The 6,302-nt window shown below is 36.9% G+C and overlaps 1 pseudogene; it reads left to right on the top strand.

Moving 5' to 3' along the window:
- Nucleotides 1-527: 527 nt before the first annotated feature.
- LOC100440691 (large ribosomal subunit protein uL6-like) lies at nt 528-1,145 on the top strand (annotated as a pseudogene).
- Nucleotides 1,146-6,302: the final 5,157 nt, after the last annotated feature.

Genomic DNA, 6,302 nt, shown 5'->3' with positions numbered 1-6,302 from the left:
AAAAGCTGCCTAAACAAAAAATCGTATAAAGTAGGAACTTGTATAAACTAATACTGTTGTAAATTAAAAAAACTGATGAGTTAGATATAAAGCAAACTAAAATATGGAATGATTGAATAGGTAATTGAATGTAAGAAGAGAAATATTTTATCTTGATGTTTGGAACATTATTTTTTGATTGGTACAGGGGAAAGATGTTGGACTTACAACAAAGTATAACCTTATTCTGCTTTACTCTGTAGTAAACAATATTAACGTCATAAAAATGTAAATGCTATCTTTTAAGGGGGTTTCAAGTTTCAAAATTATTCTACACAAAACAAAGAAATCTTAATTTTTGTCACAGAACCGAATAAATGACTGAATTAAATGATTTCATTTAATTACATTAATTACTTCTTATCAATTGGGAGGTGCAAGGTCAGGAGGAGAGATGAAGGATAATGCAAGAGTAGCTTACAAAACAGGGAGCCAATATATTCTACTTAAACTGAATAAGAGCTTTTTTTGCTGTGTCTACTGCAAAAATGAAGACCATTCTCAGCAATCATACTGTCGACATTCCAGAAAATGTCGACATTACTCTGAAGGGACGGACGCACAGTTATTGTGAATGGCCCCAGAGGAACCCTGCGGAGGGACTTCAATCACATCAGTAGAACTCAATCTTCTTGGAAAGAAAAAGAAGAGGCTCCAGGTTGACAAATGGTGGGGGAACAGAAAGAAACTGGCTACCGTTCAGACTATTTGTAGTCATGTACAGAACATGATCAAGGGTGTTACACTAGGCTTCCATTACAAGATGAGGTCTGTGTATGCTCACTTCCCCATCAACGTCGTTATCCAGGAGAATGGGTCTCTTGTTGAAATCCGAAATTTCTTGGGTGAAAAATACATCCGCAGGGTTTGGATGAGACCAGGTGTTGTTTGTTCAGTATCTCAAGCCCAGAAAGATGAATTAATCCTTGAAGGAAATGACATTGAGCTTGTTTCAAATTCAGCGTCTTTGATTCAGCAAGCCACAACAGTTAAAAACAAAGATATCAGGAAATTTTTGGATGGTATCTATGTCTCTGAAAAAGGAACTGTTCAGCAGGCTGATGAATAAGATCTAAGAGTTATCCAGCTACAGAAAGAAGATGCCAGATGACTCCTAAGACCTATTTGTGATATTTAAATGATGCAATAAAAGACCTATTGATTTGGGAAAATAAAAATAAAAAATAAACTGAGTAAGAGACTAATGTTTAAGAATATGTGAATTTATCAATGTAGCCATTAAAAGAAAAGAAAGAGTAGTGACTGTAATTACTTACACAGTATTTACTATGTGCCAGGCACAGTTCTAAGCATTTTACATATATTAAGTCATTTAATCCTCACAATAATCCCTCTAAGTATTCAAAGACTTTTGTCCACTTGAGAGACAGTAAAACTGAGTCACCGGGTGCAGTGGCTCACGCCTGTAATCCCAGCACTTGGGAGGCCGAGGCGGGAGGATCACCTGAGGTCGGGAGTTTGAGACCAGGCTGGCTAACATGGAGAAACCCTGTCTCTACTAAAAATACAAAATTAGCCAGACATGGTGGTAGCATGCCTGTAATCCCAGCTATTCGGGAGGCTGAGACAGGAGAATCGCTTGAACACAGGAGGCGGAGGTTGCGGTGAGCCGAGATCGCGCCATTGCACTCCAGCCTGGGCAACGAGAGTGAAACTCCATCTCAAAAACAAAAACAAAAACAGAAAACGAAAAACAAAAAAAACTGAGTCATAGAGGGTTAAGTAACTTGCCCAGGTTTACATACCTAGTAATGGTGGCTCACAAATGGAAATAAAATAACGATTTAATTAAGAGGTATGGATGGGAAAACTGATAAGTATGAAAAATGATTTGTATTAGGAAGCAATATACATTATATATTATCCCAAGTTGATAAATCTAGAGTAATAAGCTATTTAGAGCTGTGGAGTTACAACTGTAATTACTAGAAGAACTAGAAGCTGGGCAGCAGAGTACTTTATATTTTACTTTCCATTTTAAGCCATTTTACATAGTTATTTAATGTGTATATATTTTTTAAAAATTTTAACTCTTTTTTTATTAGAAAAAAAAATTTAGGCTGGGAGCGGTGGCTCATGCCTGTAATCCTGGCACTTTGGGAGGCTGAGGTGGGCGGATCACCTGAGGTTGGGAGTTCGAGACCAGCCTGACCAACGTAGAGAAACCCCCATCTCTATTAAAAATAAAAAATTAGCCGGCCGTGGTGGGGCATGGCTGTAATCCCAGCTACTCAGGAGGCTGAGGCAGAAGAATCACTTGAACCCAGGAGGCGGAGGTGGCGGTGAGCTGAGATCACGCTGCTGCACTCCAGCCTGGGCAACAAGAGCGAAACTCCATCTCAAAAAAAAAAAAAAAAAAAAAAAAATTAAACTGGGCCAGGTGTGGTGACTCATGTCTATAATCTCAACAATTTGGCAGGCTGAAGTGGAAGGATCACTTGAGCCCAGGAGTTCAAGACCAGCCTGGGCAAGATGACGAAAACCCAGCTCTGAAAAAATTAAAAACTTAGTCAAGCATGGTGGCATGCACCTTTGGTCCTACTTATTCAAGGAGTGTCACTTGAGCCCACGAGGATGAGGCTGCAATGAGCCATGATCACACCACTGCACTCCCACTCCCACCTGGGTGACAGAATGAAAATTACAATTAAAATTAAACTGATCACCTCCTTCCAAACATCTTACTCACTCACACATAATGAAACATCTCTCAAGATAGCTTCCTCTTGATTTTAGATATCAGTACAGTCATACTTGGGGAGATTGCAGATAATATTACCAAAATACAAAAAGTGTCTTCAGCTCATTTTGGTTAAAAGTGCCTCATCTGCCATGTGTCTGTATACAATTCATTTTGTGTTCATAAAAGGTGACATTAGAAACATCTTACAAAGCTGTTACAATGTTTGTGTCATCTTAGCACAGTGCTTACTAAAGTAATGTAGTGAAGAAAAATCCCATGGCCTGGGAGAGTAAAGATGATGAAAGTGTTACAGTGAGAGCATACAGTAGAAATACTGAAGAGTTAATGATGCCAAATTAAAGAGCAACCAAAAGCAGAGTCATCATGGGATTATAGAAAGGAAGAGAATGTTAATTTATTCATTCTCTTATTTAACCAATATTTACTGGGCATCTGTATAGTCTTAATGTATATCACATGTTAAATGCTGAGCTTATAAAAAAGTTGGACATGCAACTTGCTCTTAGTTTACAGTTTAGCAGATAATACAAAGGGTGCATATAAATACCTTTAGTATATGATAGAAATTTGTAAGTAACATCATGTGATAAAAATGTGATATGGTAACAAAAGTAAGGGAGAAACGCTCCAGGGAAATTATAAAAAATAGAGCAATTTTTAATTGTATCATGTTCTCAGTGACAGGCGGATGCAAACTAAGTTGTAGTCCTGTCACTGGGGTTGATAAATATAGGTCAGAAGATAAGGAAACATCATGTGATGTTGCTACTGAACTAATCGTATGTAAAAGTAGCCATATATTTTTGTTAAGAGAACTACCTTTACCAATTCTTTCTGGAATAGGACAGTTACCCATACCTCTGCTGGGCACTCAGCCTACCCGAAGCCAGAATAATACAAGGAGAACATGATAGAAGAAAAAAATACAATATCTTTTAGCAAAATTGCACACTAGATTCAATGTTCAGTATTAGGTTTGTGTGGTTTGGTGATTTTGACTTTGAGACTGAACCAGGTGGCTTATTTTTCAACTTCTGCACTGTGGGGAGGGTCTGAGAGGCTGCAGTACTCCCCCAGTGCCCCTCCCTTATCTCTCCATACCCACCAACACACACACACACACACACACACACACACACACACACACACACACACACACACACATCCTTGTCCCTCTCTAGCTTGGGCTCCTTGTTAATCAGATACAGAGAGAGCCTGAGCCAGAGAGTAAAGAGGAAAAGGTGGGATGGTAAGGACAGGGAGGGGAGAGAAACTGGATGGCAGCCAGCTCATAAAGGTTCATTGGACAAAGCACAGCAGGACAATGTGGAATACAAGGTTGCAACTTTTTCTGGTATCTATAAGAAGCTCATTGGAAAGGATGTTAATTTTGAATTCCCAGAGTTTCAGTTGTAAACAAAAATAACTAAAGTATATTTATAGTAAAAAAAAAAAAAAAAAAAGACTCGTCTTTAACACATTTAAACATTGAATTCAATCAGATCTAGTACTAGTTTTAGCGGACATGAAAAGATTTTGGGAAGTGTGCATTTAATTGGAAAATGCTGAGTGGAACCCAAATGTTCATTAGTCTTATGTCTTAGAAATTCAAACACAGATGAGGTATGTTAAAATGATCTGCCCCTGCTCACCCAGAGTTTCCAAAATATTGACATCAGAAGTGTGCTCTCCTGAACTTTCTCTGGAGGTTGGGTTCTAGGTCTATGGTTCCCATAGCAGTGAAAAACACATTCATCACTTTTTATTGTGAAGGGTTAACTATATCTCTCACTAGACAATGACTTCCAACAGCATTAGATTCATGTCTTATTCATTTTTCTAGTAGTGTTACTTTGTTTTATATAGACTGCTTTTCTTTCTTTTCCCCTTTTCTTCTTTCTTTTTCAATAAATGTAGTAAAATGTTCCCCCAAATGCCAAAAAATACTAAGGAAGAATCCCTTCATTAAAATAAGCCTTCATTTTGTTATTCATTATGTCATTGTTTTCATTCATTGTGAGTCTATTTAATTTTAAGTAGAAGCTTGTAAGACCAAATTTTTATAAATTAATGTAAGATGACTAATAAATACTCTAACAGAGTACAGCAGCAAATAGCTGCTCAAATTCCAAAAAAGGTGATTCTTTACCTAGTTCTCCTTACATTTTTTATCCTAGAATTGAATTTAGTGATAGCACAGAGAAAATTCACAGTTTTAAAAAGTAATGAACTACCTATACAATAGGACAAAAGATTTACTAGGCTGAAGTCATTTTATGCTTCATGCGCTTAACCCTAATATTTTGGGCAGAGAAGTTTTTATGAGTCCAAAATAAGGAAGCATTCACAACAGCTTTTTAAAATTGTATTTGAAAATAGTGCATCATGAAAGTAGAAACCTTTAAACAACATTTGCAAAAAATGTTAAGTCAGCAAAATTATGTTCATCTGTTGGGTTTTTATTTGTTTCTGAAGACAAACACAAATATATGAACGACTCTTCTGATTACAATGTGAGTACAACATATATTTCCATAAAAATATATTTACTTTTATACTAAATTTATATATACATAATTTATATATACAATACACATATATAAATACACATATATTTATATTACATTTTACATATCCATATGTGTGTATTTTTATATATATGTATATATATATAATACTTGAACCTCAGAAAATGCTTTACTTTGGCCTCTGTTGAAAGCACTCAATGAAGAGAAAATTTGTTCTATATTCAGATTCTATGACCTGGCTTCCTTATCAGTGGAAACATTGCCAAATATTAGCTTTACTTAGGATCAGATTTATTTCTGTTGTATATGCACATAGTTGTAATTGATTGCTTTCTATGTTAACTTTCTAAGAAACCAAGGGTTACTTTAAAGAAGCATTGTGGGTAATACTGAAATCCAGTGAACAAGAAGAGGCAGGAGACATGATTGAACATTCTTTACAGAGGAAAAAAAAAGGCATTCAGAACTCATAATGTGCTCTAGAGTAATTAGCTTCTGCTTAGTAGTCATAACATTACAAGAAACCAAATGTCAGGTTTAAAAATGATTAATGTGTAAATGAACTGTTGTGCTACCTGCTGCTAAGATCTCAACAATCAAAGTACTTTTAGCACTATCTTGGAACAAAAACCATCATTTCTAGGGCTGAGGTTTGCTTTATTTATTTATATTTTTTGAGATGGAATCTCGCTCTGTCACCCAGGCTGGAGTGCAGTGGCGCAATCTCAGCTCACTGCAACCTCTGCCTCCAGGGTTCAAGCTATTCTCCTGCCTCAGCCTCCTGAGTAGCTGAGTACAGGCATGTGCCACCATGCCTGGCTAATTTTTGTATTTTTAGTAGAGATGTGGTTTCACCATGTTGGTCAGGCTGGTCTCGAACTCCTGACCTCGTGGCCCACCAGCCTCTGCCTACCAAAGTGCTGGGATTACAGGTGTGAGCCACCGTGCCCGGCTGGGGTTTACTTTTTCTCCTCATAAAAATGCTGATGTTTTATATGATTAGGATGAAT

Source organism: Pongo abelii, chromosome 5, assembly GCF_028885655.2.
Source record: "Pongo abelii isolate AG06213 chromosome 5, NHGRI_mPonAbe1-v2.0_pri, whole genome shotgun sequence".
Taxonomy (NCBI): domain Eukaryota; kingdom Metazoa; phylum Chordata; class Mammalia; order Primates; family Hominidae; genus Pongo; species Pongo abelii.
This window is presented reverse-complemented; position numbering and strand designations above follow the sequence as displayed.